This window comes from Anolis sagrei, chromosome 4 (assembly GCF_037176765.1).
Source record: "Anolis sagrei isolate rAnoSag1 chromosome 4, rAnoSag1.mat, whole genome shotgun sequence".
Lineage (NCBI taxonomy): Eukaryota > Metazoa > Chordata > Lepidosauria > Squamata > Dactyloidae > Anolis > Anolis sagrei.
The window spans coordinates 127,990,354-128,007,233 of NC_090024.1; the positions used below are offsets into that span (position 1 = coordinate 127,990,354).

General features: G+C 39.8%; 1 protein-coding gene across 2 annotated transcripts in view; it reads left to right on the forward strand.

Annotated features, from left to right (window-relative positions):
* The window catches only part of ASTN1 (astrotactin 1), a 361,917-nt gene that overhangs the window by 23,665 nt on the left and 321,372 nt on the right, over window positions 1-16,880 (forward strand). The window lies entirely within an intron of this gene.

The window sequence follows — 16,880 nt, forward strand, 5'->3', positions numbered from 1 at the left end:
CCCACCAAATACACCTGTGATGTCAGCGGGGACCGAGATCAGGGCCTCCCCAGAAGATCTTAGCCTTCGCAGTGGTTCATAAAGGGAGATGAGTTCGGACAGGTACACTGGGCCGGGGCTGTTTAGGGCTATATAAGTCAAAGCCAGTACTTCAGATTCAGCAGTGAAAGGTTGACTTAGGCCATTTCTACACTGCCATATAAAATCCAGATTAACTGCTTTTAACTGAATTGTATGGCACTGTAGACTCATATAATCCAGTTCAAAGCAGATAATGTGGATTATCTGTTTTTGATAAGGCCAACTGGCTAATCAGTAAAAAATGTTGTTGTTGTTGTGCAGCAAAAAAACCTGTTTTGGATAAGGCCAACTGGCTAATCGATAAAAAATGTTTTTGTTTTTGTTGTTGGTTTTTTTTTTAAAAAATATTTTTATTAGGGATTTTTTTTAACAGTGAGGGATTAGGAATAAAATAATCATAAGAATAAAAAGAAGGTATTGGGGAATGAGAGGGGGAGGTAAGAAGAGGGGTTTGGGGTTTCGGAAAGGGTGTGAAGGTATAGGGAAGGCAAAGGAAAGGGTGAGTAAGGGGAAGATGTTGTTGTTGTGCAGCAAAAAAAAAAACAACTTGTTTTTGATAAGGCCAACTGGCTAATCAATAAAAATTGTTGTTGTGCAGCTTTGATAATTAGGATTGTATGGCAGTGTAGAAGGAACTTTAGTTGCATATGTGTATGCATGAATGTTTGTATGCAAATCCGTACTGCAGTTCTCTGGGCTCCTTGGAATGGAAACTCAATCCCAATACCAGATGTTTTCTAATCTCTTAGTGAACACTGGTTGAGTTTAAAATGTCATGGCTGTGTTTTAATTTTAACATGCTTTTAAGGTTATTGTATTATTTGTGAATATGGACATTTCAGGTACAACCCCCAGTGCTGTTAGGTTATGGCAGTGTGAGAATACAGAAGGTGAATACATGTTCAATCAGTAGACATGAGAAGAGAGGTCAGGCAACAGCTTCAGTTTAAACCTGCTGCTCCTATCATGTTGTAGCTGGCATTGTGATCTTGCACAGCAGATGAACATTTAGCAGTGTACACATGGAAAACTACCAGAATTCAAATTGCTGTTTGTCCTTAGTTCAAACAGCATTTTTGGCATGTCAGCTCAAACATGCTCCTGGAAAATTTCAAAATGTTTGGGGTTTTATTAATCTGCTCTTTATTCCTCTCTTTTTAAAAAGGCAACAGAAGGTAACAATACATAGAGAATGGGACACAGCAGCAATATTTTAACATCCATAGCCTTGCCTAGCATTTTAATGTCTATGAAAATATGTTTCACAACCTGTCTTCAGCTAATTAAAGAACGCATTTGCCAGTCTTCCCTCTGGGGTGCTTCACAGTGCCCACAGCATCCCTGGTGGGTTCCCTGGAGTTGTGACACCACCAGCCTGAACGGTCTGTTTTAGACATCAAAGGACATAATTCCTCAAAGGAAAGGAATAGGAGCAACACCTCACTGAGAGAAGTCAGAGTTTGGGTAACTTCATGTGTTTGGATTTAGGATAAAGCTTCTCAGACATGCATCTTAACAGAGAAGTGTAGGAAGGCAGTATATGAATTGAGAAGGAAAGATAAGTTCTAGAGAGGCTTAGAATCATGAAGTAGGTGATGTATTTTTTCCTCACCAGTGTGCGTGGATTGAATATCCCTGCCCAAGAAATGTTGCAAACCGCATGATCTGGGAAGGAGATTTTCCTGAAAATCCTTTTAATAAAGCAATCATGATCAAACATACCAGGCAGGAAATCCCACTGAATGCAGCAGTGCTTTATTGTTGTTATGTGCCTTCAAGCCAAACCTGATTTATAGTAATCCTGTCCTGGGATTTTTCTGACAAGATGTATTCAGAGAGAAGGTTTATCATTGCTGTCCTCTGGGGATGAGAAAGAACTTGGCTTTCTCATGGTTACTGTGCTTGAAGGATTCAACCTTGGTTTCCTGACTCAACACTCAAACTGCAATTCCAAACATATATAGAATATCATCACTGGTATTTGGGGAATTCCATTTCAGTGGGAACACAAATCTACTCTGAGTTCTAAACTGAACTTTAAAGAAACTACTCAAGCAGTAGAATCTGTTTTGAGGACAGGATTCTGCACTCTAAATATTGTATATCTTCGATTGTCATACTAATTTCAGTACTACAACTACAAACAACTGATTTTTTTTAAAAAAATCTTAGAATATCTTTTAAATACTCTCGTATCTCATGTTTTAATTCCCCTGCATGTGCAAGTTTCTTTGGATTAATGAAATTATCTCCCTAGTCTTAGCCTTGTTTATTTTAGTTTGTATACATGAAATCATGTTAAACATCCAGATATTATCATTTCTTGGCTTCTCTATTTTCTTAACTTACTTTGCATGAAGTTTCCTTTTTGTTAATTGTTGCTAATATAACATTCATTTAACTGTCTCTCCATATTTCCAATTATGGAATGATGGTTCTACATAAATTGAGGTGATATACTGGTATGTAGGTTCAGTAAATATTGATCCTTTTTATAACAAATGTAGCTGCAGCTGGCAACACAAGCCTCAACTGTCTCTTTAAATGAACTTCCTTAAGCCTTGGGGTTTCACTCAGTCAAAGCTCCACCCCTTATTGTGGATTGGCTGGATTCCTCCTCTGTCAATATCAATGTTTGAAGGCAAAGTTGCTCTTTCTGCAGAGGCACATAGTACTGGCATTTCTTTGCAAGAGCATGGAAAAATCTCTTCTCCCCCATTTCTAGATATGTTTATAAGGGGGGGGGGTGTCTTACAATAGTGGAGGAGGCTCCTTCTTTGCAAGCTTTTAAATAAAGGCTGGATGGCCATCTATCAGAGGTGATTTGAATGCAATATTCCTGCTTCTTTGACAAGGGGTTGGACTGGATGGCCCATGAGGTCTCTTCCAACTCTTTGATTCTATGATTCTATAAGAAATACAATTGTTCCTTTAGAGTTCAGACCAAGAGTATATTCACTAGGGGTGTGCAATTAGACCAAAAGGCATCATTGTTGGCTGACCTCTCATTCTGTTTACCGGGAAGTTACTCAAAAGGGGAGGAGTGCTGCCATTTTCATTCAGCAAATATTGACCCATTAGCTACAATGGGAATTTTTAAAGGCTCAATCCTCAGTCATTTAAAGGCCTATCTGCATGAAACCTACCTCAGTTTTTAGACCTCAATTACAACTCAGGCCTGCCAAGTTTCAAAACAATTTACCAATGTACTGATTTTTTTTAGAATTATTTTAAGTTTTAACCATACCATTAAAAAAAAAAAGAAAAACTGCAAGAGAGGGTTCTGCATATTGTAGTCGCCGGTTGTACACATTCTCAGCCAGTCAGAGCATGGACGCCACCAGGCTTTTTAATAGCTGAGAAACAGAGAGGAAAACTTCAATTCCCATCATGCTCTGAGAGGAACTCAAGAGATTTTTCAATGCCTGCCCTATGCAAGTGCTGCTGGGAAAGTGAGTTCTCAACAGTGCAGCAGAGCACTCCCTGGAGGAGGAGCCTAGGAAACTTTCCAAAAAGAAATAGATGATGATGCTGCTGCCGGGGAGGGAGAAAAAGATGCTGCAATAATCCTATCTTCTCCCAGGAGCTCTGCAGCAGCCCCTGCCTCAGGTATATTGCAGACTTAATTTTGTCGGCTACTCCTCTCCAGTAGCCGATAAAATCTGGCTCTCTTAATCCGTTTTGTCAGGCTTGCAATTTTTTTAAAAAAAATATTTTTTAAAAGGAAAGAAATTTTGTGCTCTTGCTGAATACATCCTCAGTTTAGAAAACTACTATCTCTCTATCAAACCATCAGTCTCTATATATAGCCGACTCTTGGGAAAACTACTCTTTCTTTCTCCCTCTCCATCTCTGTAGTGCCTCTTGGTTGGGTCCTTCCTCTCCTTTGGGCTCTATTATACTTTTATAGAAGATATAGAATAAATATTGTTATAGAATAAATATTTTCAAAGGAAGAACATTTTTGGGCTTCTGTTGAATAATACCTTCTCACTTTAGAAAACCACTATCTATCAAAACTTTGATCTCTTTCTCTCTATAACTGTACCTTGGCAAAACTACATTTTCTTTCTCCCTCAACCTCTGTATTTCCTTGTTTTGATTCCAGTATTGCCATACTTTAGGGATAAATACATTTATGGGAGTCTCTGTATTTTATATATGGTTCCATAGTAAAAAAAATCAGTAATCAAGAGCAAGAAGGTGGCTTGAAAAAATCCTAGTTTTTTGGAAGACTTGTATATCTATCAAAAAGAAATGATTGTTGCAACTCAACACAAGATAGTGGGCATAGCCAATCTGTGTCAGACTCCTGAAAAAAAATGCTTTGATTCTCCTCTTACAATTGTTGTGTCTTCCCACTGGTCTTAATTGCCTTTCAGCTTCTCCATCTCTTTTAATGGACTGAGCCTGCTTGTGCCATGACTTTCCTGTTATTCCTACTGAAAAGGTTTGGCTCCTGCAAGTCCAACCCCTTGGGGCTATAAAGAGATGCTGGCTGAAAGCATGGCAGTGAACTGAATGCGCTTGACAAGGTTGACAGGGCCTGTCTGCAACTTTGTGATGGCAATGTGAGAAGGTGACATGGGGAATTAACCTGTCCTCCGAACATCCACCGAAGTGACAGTGGGGTAAGAAGGAAAGAATAGGACACATATGTATGTCCAGAGAATGTCCTTCTTTTGTCTGACCTTGTAAAATTAATAGCTGGCATTTCAGATCTAGTTCACAGTTGGCAGAATAGCTTTTAAAACTGCCTTTTGGTCTTGTGCCTTTTATAGACACCTTAACACAAATTAAAAGTGATTTTTTAAAAAATTGGCACAGAGATAAAATAATGGGGAAAGGTTCAACTCCGGTGTGCTGGGCTATTACTAAAACATGTGCAAATTAGACATATCCTTTCAGCCTATGCCAGCTAGTTTATTCAGTATTTGAAGAATACATTTAGTCATAGTTCCACTGATTGTCAGGCACAGTGTTTCTCTTACTCCCATTTCAGCTGAGAGAGAAAAATAGGCATTTGACACCCTCCTTGATGGTGCTTCAAGACAGACAGCACTACTATAAAAACATGATATCTATCATCATTTCTAGACTTCAATCTGTTGATTTATTAACATTGATGTGTCTCTACAGATTTCTCATCAATAAGACTCAGGTTGTACAGAATGAATTCCTAGAATCTTAAGCAAATATGAATTTGTCCTTTAATGTGCTGCTGAAGTACAATTTGAAATGACTTTGATATTCAAAATTGATAGCTGCTGAATCTTCCCTACAAGCTCTCGTCTCCAAACGTAGGAGGGCAAGAGGTGCTTGTGTGTGCTGCCTGGTTTCTCATTATTTTTGCTTCCTGCTGGGCAGAAGGGCTCCTTTTTTGTTCTGCCAAGGAGCCCTTTGGTACCTTGTCATTTTCCCCTATGTAATTTATTTTTTGTAAGGGAGTGAATTCAGCATGAGGGCAATCAACAAGCACTTATTACTGTCTCAAGCTGAGGAACCCAGGGGTCAAGCAGTAGATTGAAGGACTCACAGATTGCAATCTGTGCTGGAGATTGGCATACAACTGCAGGGGGAAGCAGACCTGAATGGTCATGGTCAGCTTTCTTTTGCTATGGGGCTCTGTGTGCTGATGTTTCTATAGCTGAGAAGGCATGACTCCCAAGCAAATGGCAACAGCACAAGATACTTGTAAAATAAGGGAATGACCTGGCCACAAATGCATGCAGAGAATCATTGATGTATTTGCCTAAGGAGACAATTCACCTAAGGAGACAATTAGATTATGTATCCAGATTTTTATATCCCATCATAAATCATTCAGATAAAAAGAAAATGAGTTTTGCTTTTTCAAAACCAGGTTGCTCAGTTTGGACATACAGTGATACCTTGACTTAAGAATGTAATCTGTCATATGATTGAGTTCTTAAGTCAAAACATTCTTATCTCAAAGTGAATTTCCCATTGAAATGCTATTAATCCATCCCGGACCCCATCCCCCATTTTTGGTTATGTTTTTTTAAAAATAAAAAAATGTACTTTATAAATGACAAATCTTGATAAAATAATGAAGAGTTGAGACATCACACTGGCAACAAAGATCCGCATAGTCAAAGCAATGGTATTCCCTGTAGCAACCTACGGATGTGAGAGTTGGACCTTAGGGAAGGCTGAGTGAAGGAAGATAGATGCTTTTGAAATGTGGTGTTGGAGGAAAGTTCTGAGAGTGCCTTGGACAACGAGAAGATCCAACCAGACCATACTTCAAGAAATAAAGCCCGACTGCTCATTGGAGGGAAGAATAGTGGAGGCCAAGATGAAGTACTTTGGCCACATCATGAGAAGAAAGGAAAGCTTAGAGAAGACAATTATGCTGGGGAAAATGGAAAGAAAAAGGAAGAGGGGCCAACCAAGGTCAAGATGGATGGATGGTATCCTTGAAGTGACTGGATTGACCTTGAAGGAGCTGGGGGTGGTGACGACCGACAGGGAGCTCTCTTGTGGGCTGGTCCATGAAGCTACAAAGAGTCGGAAATGACTGAACGAATGAACAACAACAATTTATAAATAACAAGTAATGTATAAATGCACATTCACATAGAACAATAGTAAAGAAAGGTCAACTTTAACATGGTTGAAGCACAAAGTTGTGTCAAAAAGCACATTTGAGTCAACAAAATGTGTGTTAGCCATTGTAACAGCCAGGCAAAACATCATTTTTTTCTTCATATTCTATAGTACAGTACAAATTCCAGCCTTTCTCCCTACCTCTTTTGCGTTCTCTCTCCCTCTCTTCTTGAAGCAAAACATACCAAGAATAAAAAGCACACCAAGTGAACTAACCCAAACTTCCTCAGTAGATAGCAATCTCAGAAAGCAGAGTAGAGGCAAACAGGCAGCAATCTCCCAAAGTGGAGAAGAGCATATGGCAAGCAGGTAGAGGCATGCAAGCAGAGCACTGAGACACGAGGTACAGAGGCTGCTTCCCTGGAAGCCCTGTACTCTCATGAGAGTACTCCCCCCTGCAAAGCTTCTGGCATGAGCATTCTCTCTTCATTTTGCACAAGGTCAATGATAGATAGATAAATTTTATTATGGTCCAGAGACTCTTATTACACTGTAGCATACAAGTTATATAGGTAATGAGATTAAGAACATCCAGTGGATAAAATTTGCAAAAAGTAAAAGCTGCTTAAAATACATGTTGGCTAAAAACAAAGGTAACAAAAAAAAAAAACTACAAGAAGTGCCAGCGTGTTCCAGCCTCAAGGTATGCAGGTAATGAGATTAAGAACAACCAGTTGTTTGGGCACACAGATGGGTAAAATTTACAGCAGTTAAAAATTGCTTAAAACACATGTTGGCCAAAAACATAGGTAAAAGACTTTTAGCCTGTGTCTAAAATTGGGGAATGTCTAATTCTGGCTGCCTCAGAAAGAAATTTGGCAACCCCCAAGGTCACGTAGGGAAGGTTGTCACTAAGTAGGTCAGTGAAATTCTCTAGATTGAGATTAAAGTGCTGAATTCCATGGGCTTCTGATGTGAATCTGATTGAGAATTTTAAAATGTTTAAATGGTTGAAGAGAATAGATAGATGAGCAAGTTTCCTGGACAGGGTCCGGTTGGGTCCCCTCTGTTCATTGCAGGAGGGACTTTCACTTAGGCGATCCCTTGTTGTCCGAGTAGGATAGTCCTCTAGGATCAGTGTGCTGATCAGTGTGCTGATCTGAAGTGAGGGCATTGGTTTCCAGGTGGAAGGTAGTCCTAGTCAAGGTTGGCTTGACGCACCTTCCTCTTTCACCCTCCATTTGTGCCTCTTCAAATTCTACAGCACTGCTGGTCACAGCTGACTTCGAGCTAGAGTGCTCAAGGGCCAGGACTTCTCAGTTTGCTGTGTTTGTGCCAGAGTTTTTAAGGTTGGCTTTGACCCCATCTTTAAATCTCTTTTCCTGCCTGCCAACATTCTGTTTTCCATTCTTGAGTTTGGAGTAGAGCAACTGCTTTGGGAGATGGTGGTCAGGCATCCGGACAACGTGGCTGGTCCAGTGGAGTTGATGGCTGAGGACCATCACTTCAATGCTGGTGGTCTTTGCTTCTTCTAGCATGCTGACATTTGTTTGCTTGTCTTCCCAAGAGAGTTGTAGGATTTTCTGGAGGCAGCGCTGATGAAATCATTCCAGGAGTCGCATGTGACATCTGTAGACCATGTCTCGCAGGCGTATAGCAGGGTTGCAAGGACAATAGCTTTATAAACAAGCACCTTGGTGTCCCTACGGATGTCCCAGTCCTCAAACACTCTCTGCCTTATTCAGAAAAAAAGCTGCACTCTCAGAGCTCAGGTGGTGTTGTATTTTGGTGTCAATATTGACTTGGGTGGAGAGGTGGCTGCCAAGGTAGCAGAAATGGTCAACATTTTCTAATGTTACACCATTAAGCTGTATCTCTGGCATTGGAGAGGGATTGGCTGGTGGGAATTGCAGGAGGAAATGATGAAGAGGACTAAACTGCTCTGTGTGGTTGCCCTACTGGCAATATCAAACAACAGGTGAGGCAAAATTGGCAGAAAGGGAAGAATGCCCCAAGTCTGTCTGGGAACTCTCAGAGGGGAATATGATTACTAACTCTACATTTAATGGCTCTTATGGATCCTGGCATCTAGGGCAACTCTTCCTATTGTATTCTTACCTTGTCTTTCTCCGAGTAGTTTTGTTCTGCCTTTGTTAATTTGTTATTTTCAGATTCTGACATGTAGCAGAAACCCATCAATCACTCAAAGTCTCTGTACGACTGTTCACTGCATTAGCACTTGGGCTCTTTTTGCTGAGCAGAGCTATAATATGTCTCTCTCTTCTCAAGGGCTACCATGTGTGCTTTATGCTGTACCTCCAAAAATAGCAGGGAAAGTCAGTTTGCTTCCCCATCAGCTTTGTTCCGAGCCTCTCTTCAGGAGCCTAGATTTGTCTAGTTGGATAGCCTTTTTGGACATCTCCTTGCTAAACTGAAATGAAGAGGAGCATTATGCTTTTTTCTTTTTGGCAGCATGCAGGGGTGCCATAGGGATGCTGTAGAAAATGATTGTCTTCTGGGGCAAGCTGTTGGCTACAGGTTGATTATTTGTTTCCAGATTACTGTAGAGCCATGTGTCTTGTGTTTGTGCATAATTCTGTGCAATATCAACCTTCATTTATTTTTACTGTAGCATGCAGGAACAGAGGTACTTGACTGGACTTGCATGTCTCCTTGCCTTAATTTCTCTAATACATAAATTAGGTACTTGGTAGGAGTATTGCTGTATAATAACAGTGTCTACAAGGATCACATGTAGAAAATGTTGCATTTTATAAAATCAGGCACATGGATCCATGCCCATTGAATATTCAGACTCAATGTATTTGCATAATTATCTCAAATATGTCAGAAAGCTGTCCCCTTGGCAATTTTTTTCTGTTATGTGCTTGCATTTCTTTAGCTATTATTTTTTTTAATTGGTGGGTTTTGAAGGGATGGTCAGCAGAAGGTTCCATTACACATTTGACCCCACCCTTGCATCTTTCCTATATAAACATTATTTGTTAAAGAGCAACAAAGAGAGTTTTTTCAGATACATTTGAGATAAGAGTTGCCATTTTATGCCAGTGGTACCAGTGGGAAATAAGGATGGCAACGGCTGCATTTCAAACTGAGAAGCCTTGAGTGGAATGCCTAGGGCTATTACTCTTTAGTATTTTTATGAATGACTTAGAGATGATGGAGTGGAGAGAATCTCTGTCATTCTTGCAGATGACACAAAACTGGGAGAGGTGGCTAACACATTGGAAGAGGGAATTCAAAAGGATCTAGATAAATTAGAAAAATAGACATAAATAAAATGTAATTGAATAAAGCAAATGAGAAATTCTACATTAGGTCACAAAAAACAAATGTGCAAGCTTAGGATGGATTACAATATGTAACACGATTTTTGTTCTGGGGTCATAAATGTAATTTCCTCATTAATTCTATCATAAAAGTATGGAAAACTTTTTTAAACTGCAAAAGCTTTGTTTTTGTGGGACATCCTTCAGCACATTTTGCTTTAGTTTTTCAATGAATCTCTCATTGAGTCTCAACCGACTCAACATGTTTTGTGGCAGCCACAAAAACAAAGCTGCTGCTGAAGTACAATTTGAAATGGTTTTGATATTTAAAATTGATAGCAAGTACTAGTCAGTGCTAAAAATCTACAAATATAACTCCATAGGAAAATATAAGACATTTTATACACAGTTGACAGCCATTCAGACTTCCTGTGCCTCCTTCCGATTGGCTGAGAAACCATGCTAGCTAGGATCCACACAGGAATTGGTTGGACGTTTCCCTGATGTCACTGTTAGGAGGAGGGGATTCCCATGGTGGGAAGAGAAACAGATTATTGGTGAATTTAAAGGTCTAGTCCATTGGAGAGACACCCCTTGGGAGGGCGCAAGGGAAATAATGATATAGGTTTGCAGATGGTACCTTGATTAAGTGTCTACTTCTGTGAAGACAAAGGTGTAAGATAGGCATGGTTAGGTTTGGTCAGAATCTTCGTAATTAGGAATAAATCTGGAAAGATTTGCTTTTTGAAGCCATTTTGAAGTTTATAAGTAAACCGGAAGTCCCTTTGCCTTTCCAAAGCTTTTTCCGCTGTTTCTGTTACGAAGCAGTACATGAGTCAGAAATGATTCAGCTTTTTCCCGCTTCTGGCCCGTGGACTTGGCTCAAGTCAAAGAAGCTGTTTTAAACCAGAGTGGATGAATTTCCTCCCTTTCCTCTCCCTCCACTTGTGTCTCAAGCCTGGGAAGCCATTTTAAACCAGTGGATGAATTTCCTCCCTTTGCTCCCTGCCCCCCCCCCCCCCTGCTTCTGGAGTAAAACAACTACTTTCAAAGTAAAAACCTCCCAATGAAACAGGAAATAACACTTCCAAACCATTAAGGTAGGATTCAGAAGCCTCAGAAGTTTTGAAAAGTTTTGAACATTTTTTCTGTGAAAATCGGAATGGACTTTAGAATTGAACCACCAGCTACCTCTACATCCGAAATGATTTTGAACAATTTTTTTTGGATCAAACAAGCCTAGTGCAAGACTCAGAAAACAAACAGTGACAATCCTGGATAACCAGAGGCATAGCTGCCTATTCAGAAGGCTAATGTATTCATATCAGTTTTAGCCTTCTCTTCCATGGGAATGGCTAGCCTTAGTAAAACAGGTAAACATCTTAAACCCACCTTGGTGACAAAGGGACCATCTATCCTACACATATATACAAAAGTATTTGATATTATCTGGCTTGGAAGATCACTGGGACCTTTCTTTAATTGTGTAGAGATCTACATTCCTTTATATAAATGAGGGCACTGGGGAAGCAGATGTCTTCGAGATACATGTGATGCAAGTTTATATGTTTAGAAAATAATATAATACACAAGTAATGCAAGTTACACAAGAAATATCATTTTTATACATTTATTAAAGGATTTAGCTTTGATAGAGTTCAGGGTACTGTTGCTCCTACTCCCTCCCGGAGGCTCCAGTGGCTTTGAAATTGCAAAACATTGAAAGAGCAGAAAATGTTTAAAAAATAAAGAAAAAATCATATCTATTGCTTGAAAGCTTGTTGAAGTTCATAAATGTTTAGGAGGTGGGTGCCCTGATTTGTCAACAATCAGACTAATCTACTAATGGATACTTTAACATTTTGGAAAGAGAAATGAAGAACTGGGGCATATTTTAACTGTTGAGCACATAAGCAGTTTCAAAGACTACAATAAATAAAGTTAGTGGTTTAGTCCTGATTGGTGGTCACTCTATCCTTTACTGTTAATTATTGCTGCAGCAGTGGCTATGGAGCTTATAGATTGGGAGGAAATAAGGAAGGGAGCCCCTCCTTTCCTTAGTTGTGTAGGAGCTTTTGCTGAAGTCATCAAAGGTGCCTGGCAAGAAAATACCCTGTTTTTGGCTAATGAAGGGTAAAACTATGTGAACTAGTTTTACCCTGTATTATGGACCAGCAGTCTTTGAAAGTTTTGGGGACATCCACAAGTGACTTCTGGCCGAATATGGCCTTTCTGACCAGTGTAGACAAGTCCAAAGATAGGGAAATGCTTGTTACAAGAATGGATTATAGTATAAGCAAACATAATTTCAGACAAGACAATTTGAGTTTATCTACATTAATACGTCCACACTCCAGAAAATAATGCCTAACTGCTCATTGGACGGAAGGATATTAGAGGCAAAGATGAAGTACTTTGGCCACATAATGAGAAGACAGAATAACTCGAAGAAGAGAATGATGCTGGGGAAAAAGTAAGAAGGGCAAGATGGATGGATGTTATCCTTGAAGTGACTGGCTTGACCTTGAAGGATCTGGGTGTGGCCATGGCTGACAGGGAGCTCTGATGTGGGCTTGTCCATGAGGTCACAAAGAGTTGGAAATGATGGAATGAATAAACAACAGCAAATTAATACATAGCTTGAAATACTAGAGTAGAGTATTTTAATTATCTTGCGCCCACAGTCAGTCTGTATCTGGCCTTTTTAAATTTATTTTCATATTCCATTCCTCATAACTGCGTTATCTCCAGGTTCTATCTGCCAATGTTTTTACATGCTGTTATTTTTTGCCACCATGATGTGTGCTTTATTTTCAAAGAATTGACTGCTTTCTACTCATCCAACCTCTGATTTTTTATGTTGATAGCTCCTTTCACTAATAAGTTTCTTTGCAGATTGTGTTTGCTTGTTTGAAGTGCAGCCAACTAGGCAGGCTGCTTCTCTTTGTCCTTTAATATCCATTTTGTCTCAGTTTAGTGGGGATTTGCTTCTGCAAAGACAATAAGGATTGATGCCAGTGAATGTAAACTCCCACATCCTTATCTAAAAATGACGTCCATTTTAAATGAATGCTTTAATCATAACTATCTTGCTTTTTAAATTGTTCAAAAAAGATTGCTAGAAAAGCTCTGTGTTATATGATCACATTTGAAGGAATAAATTGGGGTTTAGATTTCTATGTAAGAATAACAACCAATATCTTAAATTCCTTAGAATACTTTCATCTTCTTTAATTGTGTTGGTATATTTGTGAGCATAGATCTTTGAGGGACAAGTTATTTGTTTTAATGATAAGACAAATGCTCAACCGTTCTGCATGTATTTTATGTCTTTTGTTTGACCTAAGAAGGTGGATTATGGATATTTTCAATAGTCTACATGGGTCCTTCTGCAATTTGCAATCAAATTAAATAAGATCTTTTCTTTTTTGCAGAGCAGATTACAAGTATTGTAGGCTCTTAATCTAGCAATGTATTTTTATCTGGAGTAATGAAAAAGGTTTACTGACCAATCAAAACATTTATGGCTACCATCAATCCTTTCTGTTGAGATGGCTGCCCTTGTTCCCACCATACTTTTGCAGTAGGGCCCCACATATGCCTCTTTTAAAGCCCAATGAGAAGTTAGAAAAACCTATTCCACAAATGGCTTGTTCCTTTCTAAAGTTCCTTTAAAAGTCATATTGAAATTTGCAGTCACCCCTCTGCCCTATGATATGAAAGGTGTAGGTTATTTGGGCTTTCAGAGTCATCTAGGTCATCAGTATTTCTCCTTCAGGCTCCTTCTACATTGCCATATAATCAGATAATCAAAGCAAATAATCCAGATTATTTGATTTGAATTGGATTATCTGAAGCCCCTTCAAACAGTTGAATAAAATCCCACAAAATCTGCTTTGAACTAGGATATGTAGCAGTGTGGACTCAGATAACCCAGTTCAAAGCAGATAGTTTGGGTTATTCCACCTTGATAGTCTGGGTTTACCAAGATTATGGCAACCAGATTGATTGATAACTGGCAAATAGAGGGAGAAAACATGGAGGCAGTGGCAGACTTTGTATTTCTAGGCTTGAAGATTATTGCAGATGCAGACTGCAGCTAGGAAATCAGGAGACACTTACTTCTTGGGAGGAGAGCAATGACCAATCTTGATAAAATAGTGAAGAGTAGAGACATCCCACTGGCAACAAAGATCTGCATAGTTAAGGCAATGATATTCCCCGTTGTAACCTATGAATGCAAGAGCTGGACCATAAGGAAGGTTGAGCGATGGAAGATAGAAGCTTTTGAACTGTGTTGTTGGAGGAAAATTGTGAGAGTGACTTGGAGCGCAAGAAAATCAAACCAGTCCATACTCCAGGAAATAATGCCTGACTGCTCACTGGAGGGGAGAATATTAGAGGCAAAGATGAAGTACTTTGGCCACATAATGAGAAGACAGAATAGCTCGAAGAAGAGAATGATGCTGGGGTAAAAGGAAGAAGGGCAAGATGAATGCAATATTCCTGCTTCTTGGCAGGGGGTTGGACTGGATGGCCCATGAGGTCTCTTCCAACTCTTTGATTCTATGATTCTATGATTCTATGAATGGATGTTATCCTTGAAGTGACTGGCTTGACCTTGAAGGATCTGGGGGTGGTCATGGCTGACAGGGAGCTCTGGCGTGGGCTGGTCGATGAGGTCCCAAAGAGTCGGAAATGACTGAATGAATAAACAACAGCAAATTAATACATAGCTTGAAATGCTAGAGTATAGTATTTTAATTATTTTAATTATCTTGCACCCACAGTCAGTCAGTCTTTGGCCACATAATGAGAAGACAGGAAAGCTTGGAGAAGATAATGATGCTGGGGAAAATGGAAGGAAAAAGGAAGAGAGGCTGACTAAGAGCAAGGTGGATGGATGGTATCCTTGAAGTGACTGGCTTGACCTTGAAGGAGCTGGGGGTGTCAGTGGCCGACAGGGAGCTCTAGCGTGGGTTGGTCCATGAGGTCACGAAGAGTTGGAAGCAGCTGAATGAATAAACAACAATCTGGGTGAAAGGGCCCTTAGTGTACAGTGTAATCTAATCCAATTCAAACCAGATAATCTGGATTTTACCTGGCAGTGTAGAGGAGCCTGTCTCTCCCTGCAAAGTTGGACTAGATGGAAGTGTTCTGTTCCAACAAAGACTTTTGCACAGAATCTATTGTTCAGGTTTTCCATTGCCTGGGTGAAACTTTTTGCATACATATACACATACATCAGGATGGGCTCCCCTCTCCCTCCCCACTTTTAATGTGCTTGTGTTCCTTAATGTCCTTAAATGTTTTTTCAGAGCATTTTCATTCTATTTTGGACTACAGAATGCCTTTTTATAATAGTAACTACACCTTTTTGGGGTGCTGGGAGGCCATGGAGGCTTCAGAAACGTCTTAAGGGAGAATGCCCACAATGCCCATATTTTCCAACTTTGGTAAATAATGTCACTGCTGAGAAAGCTAAGCACCTTTAAATATCTGCTTGAAAACCTACAGCTGGAGAGAAACAATGCAGTCTTGTTAGTGGAGAGATGCTTTCTGGTAAAATTTGGGGAGTGGCAAACTCATCTCCTGATGAACCCAACTAGGTAACCTGTCACTCCTCAAAATTTCCAGCCTCGTGTGTTGCTGCTGATCATCCTGACAGACAGGAAAGGCATTAACACACTCTGGGTCTCCTTTCTGACTGTATAGAGCTCTGCTTCTGCAGGAGGCAGTGAGAGGTGACACGCGTCAGCTCTCGTCGGCATCACCCTTCTGGTCTGCCTCCCCGTCATCTCCTTTAACTCTGTAGTGGAGGGGGGATTGTTGTGGGCTGTGCTTCTTTCCTCCTTCCTCTCGAAATGAAATTTATAGTGCTGTAAACAGGAGCTGGCAGAAGCCAGGGGCTGTTGTGCTGCTTTCTTCAGTTTAACTCTTTACTTCCACAAGGGATTTTTGCCCCCTTTTCCTTTTGGTTCTTCTTCAAAGAATGTCTACTTATGTTCTCTCTGCTGCCCAAGTATTTGCATTATGTTCTGTACTATTTTTAATTTTTTTCATTCTCTTGCATTATTTTTTTTAAATGTAAGTTCCCATCAATAACATTTATCTCAATTATTATAAATTTAATATGAAATTCACAATAATCTATACTTTTAGCAGTGCATATGGCTATCAAGTAAATTTTGATGTTTATTGATATTTTATTATTCTTTTAAAATTTTGTTCAAGTCAGATGTTTTCCTTTTGTTTTTTTCAGTACAGAGAAAGTTGTGTGCCTTACTGCCCCCATTGAACAGTGAGGGAATGTGTGAAAGGGTCTCTCCCTTATTGCAAATCCTGATCAGAAATAGAGGAGATTCCCTTGCACTCCGAGAAGCCTTGTTTCTGGGCCCCACATCCACTGGGAAAGTGAATGGGGGTATTTATTGGATTTATACCAGCCTTTCGTCCAGAACAGGATTCAAGTTGGTTATCCTGTTCTCTGTGTTGATTGCAGGCTGCCCTTTTAACAGCTCATTTGCCTCCCTAGTTGCAAAGGGTAGCACTTCAGGGGATGTTCAGATCTATTGGCCAAAGCAGGTCAGGTCTTGGAGGTGAATTTCATCTTAGAGTTTTTAGCAAATAATCTGGAGGCTAGGATTAGGGTTTGGAGGAGAGTTTGTGTGACATCAGTTTAATATAACAACCCCCGCCCCAACACACACACAAGTATGAGGCAACAGGTAAAAATAAAGAAAAGCACAGTTTTTTCCCAAGGTTTGTTTCCTCTCTTCCCTCTTTCATAATATAATATAATGAAATACTCAGTGTGGTTGGGACTGGAAAACTAGAATCCTTTCACACAGTAAGGCAAAGCTGTAGGGATAACAGGAAAGGGAGGAAGAAAGGATACTTACTCTCATCTTTGCAAGCCTTGAATAACACAGGGAAACT